The 17,448-nt window shown below is 40.9% G+C and overlaps 1 long non-coding RNA gene across 2 annotated transcripts in view; it reads right to left on the reverse strand.

Moving 5' to 3' along the window:
• Positions 1–696: 696 nt before the first annotated feature.
• LOC148000461 (uncharacterized) overlaps positions 697–17,448 on the reverse strand; it is a 98,715-nt gene continuing 81,963 nt past the window's right edge. For both annotated transcript variants that reach the window (XR_015639736.1, XR_015639735.1), the window contains 2 exons: positions 2,486–2,637; positions 697–934 (listed from right to left, as the gene is read on the reverse strand). This is a non-coding gene — a long non-coding RNA (uncharacterized LOC148000461). The remainder of the gene's footprint in view (positions 935–2,485; positions 2,638–17,448) is intronic.

The following is a 17,448-nucleotide window of genomic DNA, read 5'->3' on the forward strand; positions in this document are numbered from 1 at the left end:
GAGGTTAGTCTGATAATGTGAGTGACTAAGTAGATTAAAATGCACTGTAACTCATGGAAATCAGACTGTCTTAGCCTCCAAGTGCTTGCATTAAAATTTGTGCTACTGTTCTTGGCAATGTTCGTTACTGAAAATGATTATGGGCACCAAAATAGAATTTCACTTGTATTTCATGTATATGGGTTTTTTTTTTCCTGTTTATGTGACTTTTCCCCATTCCTGCCTGGTAAATTTTTGCCTGACTAGGGAGGTGAACAGCTTTTCTCTGAACCTCTAAAACTGGAATTAGAGGTAGATGTGAGCTACTCTTATGTTGCTGGAAAGGAAACCTGGATGCTCTCAAAAAATCTACAGTGTTCTCAGCTGCTCATGTGTTTTCCATCCCAAGGTTTTTTTTTTTTTTTTTTTTTTATATATATATATTTCCTCTCCAAAGCTGCTAGGTCATTAGAAGGGTTATTCCCCTACTGTCCTTTCATTCATTTGCAAGTCAGAGAATCAGCCTACTGGAAGAATAAACCCCCTAATTGGCAATTTAATGCATTGTGATCACACCTGAAATTATATACACACAATCAATAACAACAATAACAACAGCAACAACATCAACAAATGACTCAGCTGGTTGTAGTCTTATATGTATGCTTACTCATAGGCCTATGGGGGGCGAGAGGAGAAGGAGACCAAGGAAGATTCTATTGTCAAGGTCTCATTTATTGGGGTGAACGTTCCAGCTTTTAAGGCTTTCAGGTAGGGGGAGTGTCCTTTGTGAAACACAAAGGATGGAGGGATGAGGATATAGTCAGTGATAGCAGGAGGCAAAGAGGTCAGGCGGTAGACGATGAGGTCATGCGGTGGAGACACCGGGTGTTGACTCAGGAGATAACTGGTATCTGCTCAAGCTGAGGCATCCCTTGAATGTTATCTTCCTGTGCTGTAAATTCATGGGAGAGGCTTTTGTCCAACAATCTCAAGACTTCATGGCAGTCATCTTAGGGGTGAATATCTGTGGCCAAACAGCCCAGAGTCACCTAGCCACTTTGCGCCATGGAGTCAAAAAGTGGCCAGGCTCAAATCCAATATGGCTCCCTACATTTCCCCCATTTTTCTTTATGAAAGACCATTAGCTGGAAGTAGTGGCCTAAGAGAGATTAGACATGCCTCACAGAGTGCCCAGCTCGGCCATGGCGAGCCACTCTTGCAGTTAGGACTGCACCCCAATGGCTAGAAATGAACTTATGCTGTAACACACCGTACTGGGCTATACGTGTGTGTTTATTGGGGGAGAAACTGGGCCGAGGAGCATTTGACCAACCCATACGTTTAAACAGGGTGTAGCCACCTCTGTCTTAGGATCTACCTCTCGAACCCCAGCCTTATCTGTCATAGGATCACCTTGTTGCCCTCAAGGCTCCATGTCTTAGATTGGTCAAGGGTCAGAGGAAGTTGCCCGTCGTTGATGATGGCTACATTGGGTCATCTACTCATTCCTCTTATTTGAGCCCAGGGGCGAAAGAGTAGGGGCCAGATGGCAATAATATAAGAGATTGTGGAAATCGAGCCTCTCCTGATATGTTGTAGGCACCTCATCTTGTTCATTGTCTCTCTGGTTCTCCTCAGCTATTCTGGTCTCCAAGCAATGATAAGGTACTGAATCAGAATTTCTAGGCAAAGCAGAATCTATTTGTGATTTAATAAAGCATATAAGTCGCTGAAAGGCCCAAGGACCAAAGGAAATCTACAAAAGTAGGCCCACAAGGGGTCCCAAAATTGAGGGCAACAGGGTAGAGAGCCATGGGGATGTAGAAAACCAGTTTTTGTAGCAAGACTCTTGTTGCTCTCTCTCTCTCCTTCGTTTTTCTAGGCTAACTCTCACCTTTTTTAGACTGTCTTCTACAAGTCCAGTCTTATCTACATAAGCACAGCATTCCTATTTTAAGGCTGCACAAAGTCCTCCTTGTTGTAGGAAGATTAAGTCTAGGCCTCTTCTATTTTGTAAGACTACTTCAGACAACGAGGCAACTGAATCTTTTAAGTTAGCTAATCCATCTCTTAATTCAGCAATATCCTTATCTATGGCTTCACTAAGCTGGTTATAGTATTGATGGGAGGTAACTAGGGAAGTGATGCCAGTGCCTGCACCCGCAGCCCCTAGTCCTAGGAGAACCGCGAGAGTGATGGCAGTTACTGGTTCTCTTTTTACTTTGTGGGGAAAGCCCTTTTCCTAGGATTTAAGAAAAGTCTCTGGCTCATGTATGCTGATTCTGGGGAGTAATTGTACTCATACACAATAATCGTGCTGCTGCAGGAACTCAGATATTATTACATAGGTAGTCAGCCCTGATGAACATGCCAGAGAAGTATGGTTTGGGGCGAGCAGGTACTCATGATGTTTATTAACAACCAAGGTATGGTTGTATATTTCTAACAGCTGGTGAGGATGGAGCATATGTTCTCCCAAAATATAACTTTCCACCCCAGATACCTCGGTGAGGGTAAATCCTAAAAAGTCTCCATCTTCTTTCAAGGGCACAGGAATGACTCCACGGTCCCGAACCAGGAGAGCTGAATCTTCATGCTCCCAGGATCAGCATGTCTCACCAGACACGCAGGCAGCTGGCACACTTCTGTAGCATCCTGTAGAAAAAAACACAAAGATTGCCTCTTCCACATAAAAATACCTGGACATGTTCATGCCAATATGTGGATCTTTCTATTTCACCTAGGCAGAAGTATGCCTAGTTGTAGGGTGCCATAAACTCAGAGTGTTCCTTGGCATCCAAATTTATAATTAATATAAAAGGTGTATTTTTAAATAATTGCATAGCATACAGGGATATAATTCCCCCTGTTTATTTATTAAGACATTGTTAATATATTATTTATTAAGACAAGTCCTCTAGGATTAAATTGAGGACACTGAGCACTTGTATTTATAAATAGACTTGTATATCAAATTACTGTCTCTAGCATTATTGTTTTGGATAATAAAGAATAATATTTTTTGAATAATTGTTCCTATGTAAGGCCTATAATCTGCCTGGTATCATTGTCCTCCCTTGTTAAGGAGTCTAGGCAATCCAGTTTGAGTTCTTAAATGTTCTTGAGTAGTGTATCAGCTATTCCCCAAATGTTAAAGCTCATTTTGAGAGCAAAGGTTTGTAGTAAAAATTTCCATATACACTGAAAGATTTAAAGTTTTAACTTCTTACATTGAAGAAGTGATGAAATTACATAATAAGGGTATTAGCCATTTTTTTAAATTATAAATAAGTTTGAGTTAGTCAATGTAACACTGGCAATCCTAAATCACAATCCTTAAGTTCTCCTTGTAACACCAGAGCACAACCACAACTTTGGAAGTCATCTAAGTTCTGAGTAAGACTAGGAAGCTTCCCTTGGGGCAGTAGAATTAGCATCAAAATACAGGTAACTTCAGGGCAAACCACAACTTTGGAAAGCAAAACTCAACCTCCAACAAACGATCTAGTCTCCAAGACACAGAGTCTATCCTTCATGCTACAAAGTTTGATTGCCAATTCCTACATATGAACGCACGATGGTGTGGTCTCCAATACCTCAACAAAGAGACATTGCCCTAAATTCTTTTAGAAGCCTGGTTTCTAGGATAAGAGTTCCATAAAAATATTATCTCAATTTAGACCTGTTTCCCTAGGTTGGCTCATGCCACATGTTGTCTAGAATAACTGTATCCAAATTACCAGTTTTATGTCAACTTTCTGTTACCAACGTTATAATTTTATAACCATCTCCAATAACCTAAAAGTCAATAATCTATGACCAAGGCATGTAGAGCATATTTATACATTTAAAACCAGTCAGAAACAAGATTGAAGTGGCTACACATGTCTTTAATATTTAGACCAAGCACCATTTTTACTTTTCTAGCTGTGATTTTAAGAGAAGCACCTTGTCACCTGCTAAGTCTAATAATAAGTCAGGGATTTTTCTAAGAGAAACAGCCATCAGCTCCCATACCATAGAAGCTGAGGGGCTGTTGGCGCCTTTAAGATCAGCTCCTGTAGACGCTCTGCCCCCAGGCAGCTTCTCCAGCTGACCTAGGCTCCTAGCTACAGGTACAGGGCTCCAAAGGCCCATTGAAACTGTTTTTTATTCATTTGTTCCCTTTTTTTGAAACGAGTTAAAACCAAATCAAGGTGTGAATGACTGGCAGATAAAGTTTTTACCATTTTTTCTTTTGAACATGAAACATAAAACATTTAAACAACAAGAAACAAAAACCACAGACATAAACTGACAGACATGGACAGCTTGGTGCACCAGACAATAGACATAGAGGGGAAAAACTAGATGGTGTCCCACCGAAGGGACTCAGATATCCTACCTATGGAACCCAGAACCAGAAAGAAGCATTTCTCCAATAGGAGCCAGCAGAGAGGCAGGACATCTCCTGCCTTTCTTCTGTTACTAGGAGAGCTCTGTAAGTTTTTCTCTTTCTCCAAAGAATCCATGGAGAGTCTGGGAGGACTCTTTTTCCCAAACCCATTCTCTCTCATGTCTAGGGTGTAAACTATCTCTAATCAGGTCCAAAGACTAAAACATAACTCTAAAAGAACGCATACATAAAAACAATTTACCATTACCTTGTCCCTTTTTTATTACAAGTTTTACTCAAGCTAGTCCAAATCATCGAGGCCTTTTCTAGCCCATCTTACCCCAATACATCCCTGTTTCTGCGCTGGCTTCCTCACCTTGAAACTCTTCTTATGCTGACTTGGCCTGAGCTGTGCTGTTGCCCACGCACAGCCTGCAGCTTGCTTGTTAGCAGGCCTGCACACTTGTCACCCTCAGCCACACACTGTTTAAAATTAACCAGGGACATTTTTCATCAATAAAACAAAAGAATTTAGGACAGACAGGATAAACAGTTCTCTGCACCCAAATCCCGTGGGAGGGAGAGCTAAACCTTCAGAGAGGCAGACACGCCTGGGAAATCAGAAGAGACTGCACTCTGCACACATCTCTGACGCCAGAGGAAAACACCAAAGGCCATCTGGAGCCCTGGTGCACTGAGGCTCCCGGAAACGGCGGCGCAGATCTTCCTGGTTGCTGCCACCACGGAGAGCTCGTAGGCAGCACCCCACGAGCAAACTTGAGCCTCGGGACCACAGGTAAGACCAACTTTTCTGCTGCAAGTGACCTGCCTGGTGAACTCCAGACACAGGCCCACAGGAACAGTTGAAGGCCTGTAGATAGGAAAAACTACACGCCTGAAAGCAGAACACTCTGTCCCCATAACTGGCTGAAAGAAAACAGGAAAACAGGTCTACAGCACTCCTGACACACAGGCTTATAGGACAGTCCAGCCACTGTCAGAAATAGCAGAACAAAGTAACACTAGAGATAATCTGATGGCGAGAGGCAAGCGCAGGAACCCAAGCAACAGAAACCAAGACTACATGGCATCATCGGAGCCCAATTCTCCCACCAAAATAAACATGGAATATCCAAACACACCAGAAAAGCCAGATCTAGTTTCAAAATCATATTTGATCAGGATGCTGGAGGACTTCAAGAAAGACGTGAAGAACTCCCTTAGAGAACAAGTAGAAGCCTACAGACAGGAATCGCAAAAATCCCTGAAAGAATTCCAGGAAATCATAAATAAACAAGTAGAAGCCCATAGAGAGGAGTCACAAAAATCCCTGAAAGAATTCTAGGAAATCATAAATAAACAAGTAGAAGCCCATAGAGAGGAGTCACAAAAATCCCTGAAAGAATTCCAGGAAAACACAAACAGTTGAAGGAATTAAAAATGGAAATAGAAGCAATCAAGAAAGAACACATGGAAACAACCCTGGATATAGAAAACCAAAAGAAGAGACAAGGAGCTGTAGATACGAGCTTCACCAACAGAATACAAGAGATGGAAGAGAGAATCTCAGGAGCAGATGATTCCATAGAAATCATTGACTCAACTGTCAAAGATAATGTAAAGTGGAAAAAGCTACTGGTCACAAAACATACAGGAAATCCAGGACTCAATGAGAAGATCACACCTAAGGATAATAGGTATAGCAGAGAGTGAAGACTGCCAGCTAAAAGGACCAGTAAATATCTTCAACAAAATCATAGACAAAAACTTCCCTAACCTAAAGAAAGCAATACCTATAGGCACACAAGAAGCCTACAGAACTCCAAATAGATTGGACCAGAAACGAAACACCTCCCGTCACATAATAGTCAAAACACCAAATGCACAAAATAAAGAAAGTATATTAAAAGCAGTAAGGGAAAAAGGTCAAGTAACATATAAAGGCAGACCTATCAGAATTACACCAGACTTTCTGCCAGAAACTATGAAAGCCAGAAGATCCTGGACAGATGTCATACAGACCCTAAGAGAACACAAATGCCAGCACAGGTTACTGTATCCTGCAAAACTCTCAATTAACATAGATGGAGAAACCAAGATAATCCATGACAAAACCAAATTTACACAATATCTTTCTACAAATCCAGCACTACAAAGGATAATAAATGGTAAAGCCCAATATAAGGAGTCAAGCTATACCCTAGAAGAAGCAAGAAACTAATTGTCTTGGCAACAAAACAAAGAGAAGAAAAGCACACAAACATAACCTCACATCCAAATATGAATATAACAGGAAGCAATAATCACTATTCCTTAATATCTCTCAACATCAATGGCCTCAACTCCCCAATAAAAAGACATAGATTAATAAACTGGATATGCAATGAGGACCCTGCATTGTGCTGCCTACAGGAAACACACCTCAGAGACAAAGACAGACACTACCTCAGAGTGAAAGGCTGGAAAACAAATTTCTAAGCAAATAGTCAGAAGAAGCAAGCTGGAGTAGCCATTCTAATATCAAATAAAATCAATTTTCAACTAAAATTTATCAAAAAAGATAAGGAAGGACACTTCATATTCATCAAAGGAAAAATCCACCAAGATGAACTCTCAATCCTAAATATCTATGCCCCAAATACCAGGGCACCTACATACGTAAAAGAAACATTACTAAAGCTCAAAACACACATTGCACCTCACACAATAATAGTAGGACACCCCACTGTCATCAATGGACAGATCATGGAAACAGAAATTAAACAGAAACGTAGAAAGACTAAGAGAAGTCATGAGCCAAATGGACTTAACAGATATTTATAGAACATTCTAACCTAAAGCAAAAGGATATACCTTCTTCTCAGCTCCTCATGGTACTTTCTCCAAAATTGACCATACAATTGGTCAAAAAACGGGCCTCAACAGGTACAGAAAGATATTAATAATCCCATGCGTGCTATCGGACCACCATGGCCTAAAACTGGTCTTCAATAACAATAAGGGAAGAATGCCCACATATACGTGGAAATTGAACAATGCTCTACTCAATGATAACCTGGTAAAGGAAGAAATAAAGAAAGAAATTAAAGACTTCTGAGAATTTACTGAAAATGAAGAGACAACATACCCAAACTTATGGGACACAATGAAAGCTGTGCTAAGAGGAAAACTCATAACGCTGAGTGCCTGCAGAAAGAAACAGGAAAGAGCATATGTCAGCAGCTTGACAGCACACCTAAAAGCTCTAGAACAAAAAGAAGCAAACACACCCAGGAGGAGTAGAAGCCAGGAAATAATCAAACTGAGAGCTGAAATCAACCAGGTAGAAACAAAAAGGACCATAGAAAGAATCAACAGAACCAGAAGTTGGTTCTTTCAGAAAACCAACAAGATAGATAAACCCTGCCAGACTAATGAGAGGACACAGAGAGTGTATCCAAATTAACAAAATCAGAAATGAAAAGGGAGACATAACTACAGATTCAGAGGAAATTCAAAAAATCATCAGATCTTACTAAAAAAGCCTATGTTCAACAAAACTTGAAAATCTGCAGGAAATGGACAATTTCCTAGACATATACCAGGTACCAAAGTTAAATCAGGAACAGATAAAGCAGTTAAACAACCCCATAACTCCTAAGAAACTAGAAGCAGTCATTAAAGGTCTCCCAACGAAAAAGAGACCAGGTCCAGATGGGTTTAGTCCAGAATTCTATCAGACCTTCATAGAAGACCTCGTACCAATATTTTCCAAACTATTCCACAAAATTGAAACAGATGGAGCACTACCAAATTCCTTCTTTGAAGCCACAATTACTCTTACACCTAAACCACACAAAGACCCAACAAATAAAGAGAACTTCAGACCAATTTCCCTTATGAATATAGACACAAAAATACTCAATAAAATTCTGGCAAACGGAATCCAAGAGCACATCAAAACAATAATCCACCATGATCAAGTAGGCTTCATCCCAGGCATGCAGGGATGGTTTAATATACGGAAAACCATCAATGTGATCCATTATATAAACAAACTGAAAGAACAAAACAACATGATCATTTCATTAGATGCTGAGAAAGCATTTGACAAAATTCAACACCCCTTCAGGATAAAAGTCTGGGAAAGAATAGGAATTCAAGGCCTATACCTAAAAATAGTAAAAGCCATATACAGCAAACCAGTTGTTAACATTAAATTAAATGGAGAGAAATTTAAAGCAATCCCACTAAAATCAGGGACTAGACAAGGCTGCCACTCTCTCCCTACTTATTCAATATAGTTCTTGAAGTTCTAGCCAGAGCAATCAGACAACAAAAGGAGGTCAAGTGGATACAGATGGGAAAAGAAGAAGTCAAAATATCACTATTTGCAGATGATATGATAGTATATTTAAGTGATCCCAAAATTCCACCAGAGAACTACTAAAGCTGATAAACAACTTCAGCAATGTGGCTGGGTATAAAATTAACTCAAATAAATCAGTAGCCTTCCTCTACACAAAAGAGAAACAAGACGAGAAAGAAATTAGGGAAATGACACCCTTCATAATAGACCCAAATAATATAAAGTACCTCGGTGTGACTTTAACCAAGCAAGGAAAAGATTTGTACAATAAGAACTTCAAGACTCTGAAGAAAGAAATTGAAGAAGACCTCAGAAGATGGAAAGATCTCCCATGCTCATGGATTGGCAGGATTAATATAGTGAAAATGGCCATTTTACCAAAAGCGGTCTACAGATTCAATGCAATCCCCATCAAAATACCAATCCAATTCTTCAAAGAGTTAGACAGAACAATTTGCAAATTCATCTGGAATAACAAAAAACCCAGGATAGCTAAAAGTATCCTCAACAATAAAAGGACTTCAGGGGGAATCACTATCCCTGAACTCAAGCAGTATTACAGAGCAATAGTGATAAAAACTGCATGGTATTGGTACAGAGACAGACAGATAGACCAATGGAACAGAATTGAAGACCCAGAAATGAACCCACACACCTATGGGCACTTGATTTTTGACAAAGGAACCAAAACCATCCAATGGAAAAAAGATAGCATTTTAAGCAAATGGTGGTGGTTCAACTGGAGGTCAACATGTAGGAGAATACAGATCGATCCATGCTTATCACCATGTACAAAGTTTAAGTCCAAGTGGATCAAGGACCTCCACATCAAACCAGACACACTCAAACTAATAGAAGAAAAACTAGGGAAGCATCTGGAACACATGGGCACTGGAAAAAAATTCCTGAACAAAACACCAATGGCTTATGCTCTAAGATCAAGAATGGACAAATGGGATCTCATAAAACTGCAAAGCTTCTGTAAGGCAAAGGACACTGTGGTTAGGGCAAAATGGCAACCAAGAGATTGGGAAAAGATCTTTACCAATCCTAAAACAGATAGAGGCCTTATATCCAAAATAGACAAAGAACTCAAGAAGGTAGACCGCAGGGAGACAAATAACCCTATTAAAAATTGGGTTCAGAGCTAAACAAAGAATTCACAGCTGAGGAATGCCGAATGGCTGAGAAACAACTAAAGAAATGTTCAACATCTTTAGTCATAAGGGAAATGCAAATCAAAACAACCCTGAGATTTCACCTCACACTAGTCAGAATGGCTAATATCAAAAACTCAGGTGACAGGAAATGCTGGCGAGGATGTGGAGGGGGAACATTCCTCCATTGTTGGTGGGATTGCAGACTGGCACAACCATTCTGGAAATCAGTTTGGAGGTTCCTCAGAAAATTGGACATTGAACTGCCTGAGGATCCAGCTATACCTCTCTTGGGCATATACACACAAGATGCTCCAACATATAAAAAAGACATGTGCTCCACTATGTTCATTGTAGCCTTATGTATAATAGCCAGAAGCTGGAAAGAACCCAGATGCCCTTCAACAGAGGAATGGATACAGAAAATATGGTACATCTACACAATGGAATATTACTCACCTATCAAAAACAATGACTTTATGAAATTCGTAGGCAAATGGATGGAATTGGAAAATATCATCCTGAGTGAGGTAACACAATCACAGAAAAACACACATGGCATGCACTCATTGATAAGTGGCTATTAGACCAAATGCTTGAATTACCCTAGATGCCTAGAACAAGTGAAACTCAAGACGGATGATCAAAATGTGAATGCTTCACTCCTTCTTTAAAAGGGGAACAAGAATGTCCTTGGCAGGGAATAGAGAGGCAAAGTTTAAAACAGAGGCAAAAGGAACACCCATTCAGAGCCAGCCCCACATGTGGCCCACACATATACAGCCATCTAGTTAGACAAGATGGATGAAGTAAAGAAGTGCAGGCCGACAGGAGTCAGATGTAGATCTCTCGTGAGAGACACAGCCAGAATACAGCAAACACAGAGGCGCATGCCAGCAGCAAACCACTGAATTGAGAATAGGACCCCCGTTGAAGGAATCAGAGAAAGAACTGGAAGAGCTTGAAGGGGCTCGAGACCCCATATGTACAACAATGCCAAGCAACCAGAGCTTCCAGGGACTAAGCCACTACCTAAAGACTATACATGGACTGACCCTGGACTCTGACCTCATAGGTAGCAATAAATATCCTAGTAAGAGCACCAGTGGAAGGGGAAGCCTTAGGTCCTGCTAAGACTGAACCCCCAGTGAACTATATTGTTGGGGGGAGGGCGACAAGGGGAGGAGGATGGGGAGGGGATTGCCCATAAAGAAGGGGAGTGGGAGGGGGATGTTTGCCCGGAAACCGGGAAAGGGAATAACACTGGAAATGTATACAAGAAATACTCAAGTTAATTAAAAAAAAAAGAACTTGATTAAATCCTTTTTCTTCACTCTTAATCCTCTCTCCCTGAGTGAGTGCTTGATCTCTCCTATGAAACAAGCCTCCTTAGACAGTACCTTCCCCACGGCGATGGGACGACACTTATACGACCGGTCTTACCTCCCTCTCTTCACATAAATTCTTCTTGTCACATAATCCTCAACACACTAAATGCAAAGAACAGAGAAAGAATATTAAAAGCTGCAAGGGAAAAGGGCCACATAACATAAAAAGGCAGACCTGTCAGAATTACACCAGACTTCTCAACAGAGACTATGAAAGCCTGAAGAGCCTGGTCAGAGGTCATGCAGACTCTAAGAGAACACAAATGCCAGCCCAGGCTACTGTACCCAGCAAAACTCTTAATCAATATAGGTGGAGAAACTAGAATATTCCAGGAGAAAACTAAATTCAAACAGTATCTATCTACTAATCCAGGACAACAGAGAATCCTGTAAGGAAAAGTTTAATATAAGGAAGATACCTATAACAAAGAAAAGACAACATATTAAACATCTCACAGCAAAGCCTAAAGGAGAAAACCCCAAACACATAAAAAATACTTACAATAGCAAATATAACAGGAACCAACAGTCATCTGGTTTTAATGTCTCTCAATATTAATGAACTCAACTCACCTATAAAACGACATAAGCTGTGTGATGGGCTACACAAACAATATCAAGCATTTTGCTGCATATAAGAAGCACACCTCATTAACGTAGACAGACACTATTTCAGAATAAAAGGATGGCAACAGTTCTACCGAGGGAATGGGCTCAAAAAACAACCTGGAGTTGCCATCCTAAAATACAATAAAATAGACTTTCAACTGAAAGTTATAAGTATGATGAACAAAGACACTCATATTTCATTAAAGGGAAAATCCCCCAAGAGAAAATTAAGAATTCTGAATATCTATGACCTGAATGCAAGGGCATTCCCATTAAAAATAAAAACCTTACTCAGGATGATATTTTCCAGTTCCATCCATTTGCCTATGATTTTCATAAATTTATTGTTTTTTTCCCACTGTTCAATTTTGATTTTTACTTTTTATCTTTACTAACTTGAGTATTTCTTATTTACATTTTGATTGTTATTCCCTTTCCGGTTTCTGGACCCATAACCTGTCCCCCCTCCTCTTCTATATGGGAGTTCCCCTCCCCATCCTCCCCCCTTTACTACCCTCCCCCCAAGAATCACGTTCACTGGGGGTTCAGTCTTGACAGGACCAAGGGAGTCCCCTTCCACTGGTGATCTAACTAGGATATTCATTGCTACCTATGAGGTTGGAGCCCAGGGTCAGTCAATGTATAGTCTTTGGGTAGTGGCTTACTCCCTGGAAGCTCTGATTGGTTGGCATTATTGCTCATATGGGGTCTCGAGCCCCTTCAAGCTCTTCCAGTCCTTTCTCTGATTCCTTCAATGGAGGTCCTGTTCTCAGTTCAGTGGTTTGCTGCTGGCATTCGCCTATGTATTTGCTGTATTCTGGCTGTGTCTCTCAGGAAAGATCTACATCCTGTTCCTGTCGGCCTGCACTTCTTTCCTTCATCCATCTTATCTAAATGGTTGGCTGTATGTGTATGGGCCACATGTGGGGCAGGCTCTGAATGGGTGTTCCTTCTGCCTCTGTTTTAAACTTTGCCTCCCTATTCCCTGCCAAGGGTATTCTTGTTCCCCTTTTAAAGAAGGAGTGAAGCATTCGCATTTTGGTCACCCCTCTTGAGTTTCATGTGTTCTGTGCATCTAGGGCAATTCAAACATTAGGGCTAATAGCCAATTTTCAATGAGTGCATACCATGTGTGTTTTTCTGTGATTGGGTTACCTCACTCAGGATGATATTTTCCAATTCCATCCATTTGCCTACGAATTTCATAAAGTCATTGTTTTTGATAGCTGAGTAATATTCCATTGTGTAGATGTACCACATTTTCTGTATCCATTCCTCTGTTGAAGGGCATCTGGGTTCTTTCCAGTTTCTGGCTATTATATATAAGGCTGCTATGAACATAGTGCAGCATGTGTCATTGTTATATGTGGGAGCATCTTTTGGGTATATGCCTAAGAAGGGTATAGTTTGGGGAGGGTTGGGAGGGGAACATCCATATAGAATGGGAAGGGGAGGGGTTATGGTGATGTTGGCATGGAAACCGGGAAAGGGAATAACATTCCAAATATAAATAAAAAATGCCCATTTTAATAAAGATGAAAACAAACAAACAAACAAACAAACAAAACCATGTATTCTGTTTTCCACATTGTCTTTACTATGTTGAACTACTAAGAAAATGTAAAACACTCATAGCAGTTTCAAATAAATGTTAACCTGCTGGGTTTACAAAAACAAAACAAAACAAAACAAAACAAAAAACAAACCTTTAGTAAAGCTCAAAAGACACATTGAAACCCACACAATAATCGTGGTAGACTTCAACACCCCTGTCTCATCAATGGAGAGGTCTTTGGTAGAGAAACTAAGCAGAGACACAGTGAAACTAATAGAGGTTATGAACCAAAAGTATTTAAAAGATATATCCAGAACATTTCACCCTAAAGAAAGAATACACCTTCTTTTCAGTACCTCATGGTATCTTCTCCAAAATGGAACATATAATTGGATACAAAACCGTTCTTAACCAATACAAGAAGATTGAAATAATCCCATGCACCCTTTCAGGCCACAATAGCCTGAGGCTGGTCTTTAATAAGAGCAAAGGCAAGAGAAAACCCACATACATGTGGAAACTGAACAACTCTCTACTTAATGATCATTTGGTCTGGGATGAAAAAACCACCACTTTCTGGAATTTAATGAAAATATGAACACATCATACCCAAACCTATGGCACACAATGAAAGCAGTGCTAAAAGGAAAATTTGTACCACCTCGAATGGCTGAGAAACACCTAAATAATGTTCAAATTCATTATTGATCAGAGAAATGCAAATCAAAGTGACCCTGAGATTCCACCTTACACCACTCAGCATATCTAAGATCTAAACCTCAATTAACAACAGATGTTTGTGAGGATGTGGTGAAAGAGGAACTCTCCTCCATTCCTGGTGGGATTGCACACTGGTACAACCACTCTGCAAATCAATTTGGAGGTTGCTCAGTAAATTGGAAATAGACATACCAAAAGATGCAGAAATACTACTCTTGGGAATATACCCAAGATTCTCCAGCCTGCCACACGGACACATATTCCACTATGTGCATAATTGCTTCACTTGTGATGGCTGAAACCTGGAAACAACGCAGATGTTCCAAGACAGAAGAATAGATAAAGAAAATGTGGTTCATTTACACAATGGTATACTAACCAGCTATTAAAAATGAGGACATTCTGCATTTTTCGGGCACGTGGATGGAACTAGAAAATGTCATCCTGAGTGAAGTAACTCATACCCAAAAGGACATGCACAATATGTCCTCACTAATAAGTGGATATTAGCCAAAATAAAAAAGTACAGAATACCCATAGAGTCCACAGGACTCAAAAAGGTCAACAAACTAAGGGCTCAAGTGAGGAAGCCTCAGTTCCACTTGGGAGGGAACAGAAAGCAATCACAAGGGGGAGGGAGGGAGGTACTGGGAGGGAATGAGTTTGGGAGGGTCATGATCTGGTATCATGATCTGAAGCCCTGAGGTACAGCAGAAAACATTGAAACAGATGAACTTGGGAGGACAGAGGTTGAGAAGACCCTCTAGAATGTACCAGAGACCTGGGAAGTGAACGACTCTCTGGTCTCAAATGGGATACCCTAGATGAAAGGCCCTACTGTGAAAAGACTGAACTTTTTGAGTCCACCTGTCTTTTCCCCAGGAAGACAGGGAATCAAGTGAGGGATGGAGTAGCTATCCCACAGCCAAAGCTCTGACCCATATTTCTTCCTGTCTGAAGGAAATGCAGGAATGGAAATGGAGAGGAGCTGAGGAAAAGGAGTTCAAGCAAAAGGCCCAAAGTGAGATCCAGCTCAAGGGGAGGCGCCAAGACCTGAAACCATTACTGAAGCTATGGAGCTTTCACAAAAAGGGATGTATCATGGTTGCTCCTCAAAAGACCCAACAAGCAGCTGAAAGAGTCAGATGCAGTTATGTGCACCCAACCAGTGAACAGAAGCTGCTGACTCCTCTGGTTGAATTGGAGAAAAGCTGGAGGAAGCGAAGGAGGTGGGTAACCCTGGAGGAGGACCAGCAGTCTCAATTACCTAGCCCCCCTGAGATTGCTTAGACACTGGATCACCAACCAGGTAGTATACAGCAGCTGAGATGAGGCCTCCAACACACATACAGCAGAGGACTCCCAGGTCTGTGTTCAGTCAGAGAGGATGCACCTAATCCTCAAAGACTAGAATTCCCAGGAACTTTATGGGTTGGGTGGAGTGCATGGAATGGGAATGTTCTTGTAGAGAAGATAAGGGAGGGTGATTGCAAGGGGAGGGAGGTATGCAATATGGAACACTGGGAGGTTGAGGACCAAGAGGTGAATAAATATGGAATGATAAAAAATAAATAATTAGTGGGGCTGGGGATTTAGCTCAGTGGTAGAGCGCTTGCCTAGGAAGCGCAAGGCCCTGGGTTCGGTCCCCAGCTCCGAAAAAAAGAACCAAAAAAAATAAATAAATAATTAGTAAAAAAAAATACCTAGGGTACATTCCCAAAAGATAACCTAGTACACAACAGAGACACTTGCTCAACTATGTTCATAGCAGCTTTCTTCATAATAGCCAGATACTGGAGATAACCCAGATGCTCCTCAAACAAACAATAGATAAAGAAAATGCGTTATATCTACACAGTAGAATACTATTCAGGTATGAAAAACTAATGGATGGAAATTGATGTCATCCTCAATTAGGTAACCACACCTAAAAAGACATGCAGTGTATGTACTTATTTATAAGTGGATATTAGCAATAAAATACAAAACACTCTCAGTGCATTCTATAGACCCAGAGATGCTACACAACAAGGAAGGCTCAAGAGAGAATGCATGCTTTTCACAAGGAGGGGGAGTAAAAGAGTAATAGGAGAAAGATGGAGGGAGGGCACTGTGTAAGAGAAGTATAGAAAAAGGAATGGGGAAGGGATTCAGTATCACATATGAGGTGAAACATAAAACAGGGTCACAGAGCCCAGAGAATAAATGGAAATCTACAGCAGACATGGTGTGTTTGTGTGTGTATCTGTTTATATGTCTCTGTGTGTATGCTTGTGTGTATCTGTTTGTATGTCTCTGTGTGTGCGCCTGTGTGTGTGCGTGTGTGTGTGTGCCTGTGTGTGTGTGTGTCTCTGTGTATGTGTGTGTTTGCTGAATGAGGTCCTCCTGAGGATGTATCAGACACCTGGGGTGGAAAAGTTCTCAGGACAAACAGTGGTGACATTACCTGATACTCATAGCAGTGGGGATATGGAAGATGAAGAAGCTGCCTTCTATAGTCAGGTAGAAACTCCAGTAGAAGAATAAGGACACCAACACACAAGAGGACACAAATTTGTGACCCCAAATTTATCCTTCCTGCAAGAAAGGCAGGGACAAGATGGAACAGAGACTGAGAGAATGGGCATCCAACAAGAGGCCCAACTTTAGACCCATCTCACAGGCAAGTACAAGTCTCTGACACCATTAACGATAATTTGTTATGCTTGGAGACAGGAGAATAGCTTAACTTTCCTCTGATAGGTTCCACCAAGCACTGACTGAAGCAGATTTAGAAACCTACAGCCAAATATTGTGTTCAGAGGCTCTTATGGGACACTTGGCAGAATGACTGAGGGCCAGAAGAGGATAGCAACTACACAGGAATACCAGGAATCAAGTAAACTGAACCTCTCAGAGACTGAACTACCTACCTAAGATCATACATGAAGTAGTCCTAGGCCCCCACACATATGCTGCAGATATGTAGCTCAGTCTTCAATATGGGCCCCAAACATGGAGTGGGAGCTGTTTTTAAAGCTGTTGCCTATCTGTGGAATCAGCAGCCCTTTTCTAGACTCAGTAGGCAAATAGCAGGCTATCTTGTGGAGCAAGAGGGATAGAAAAAAACAATCTTTAATATCAATAATAATAATAGGCCAATCGGCAGGGATGCTGGAGAGTAATGGCAAACCTCTCTGTATGGGACCCATTGTTTGCATCTGAGAATTGATAGCTCTTAAATCCTGCAATAATCGCCATTTTCCTGACTTTTTCTTAATAACAAATATGGGTGTATTCCAAGGTGATCTGGATGGTTTAATATGTCCTAATTG

Source organism: Rattus norvegicus, chromosome 16, assembly GCF_021556685.1.
Source record: "Rattus norvegicus strain SHRSP/BbbUtx chromosome 16, alternate assembly SHRSP_T2T, whole genome shotgun sequence".
Lineage (NCBI taxonomy): Eukaryota > Metazoa > Chordata > Mammalia > Rodentia > Muridae > Rattus > Rattus norvegicus.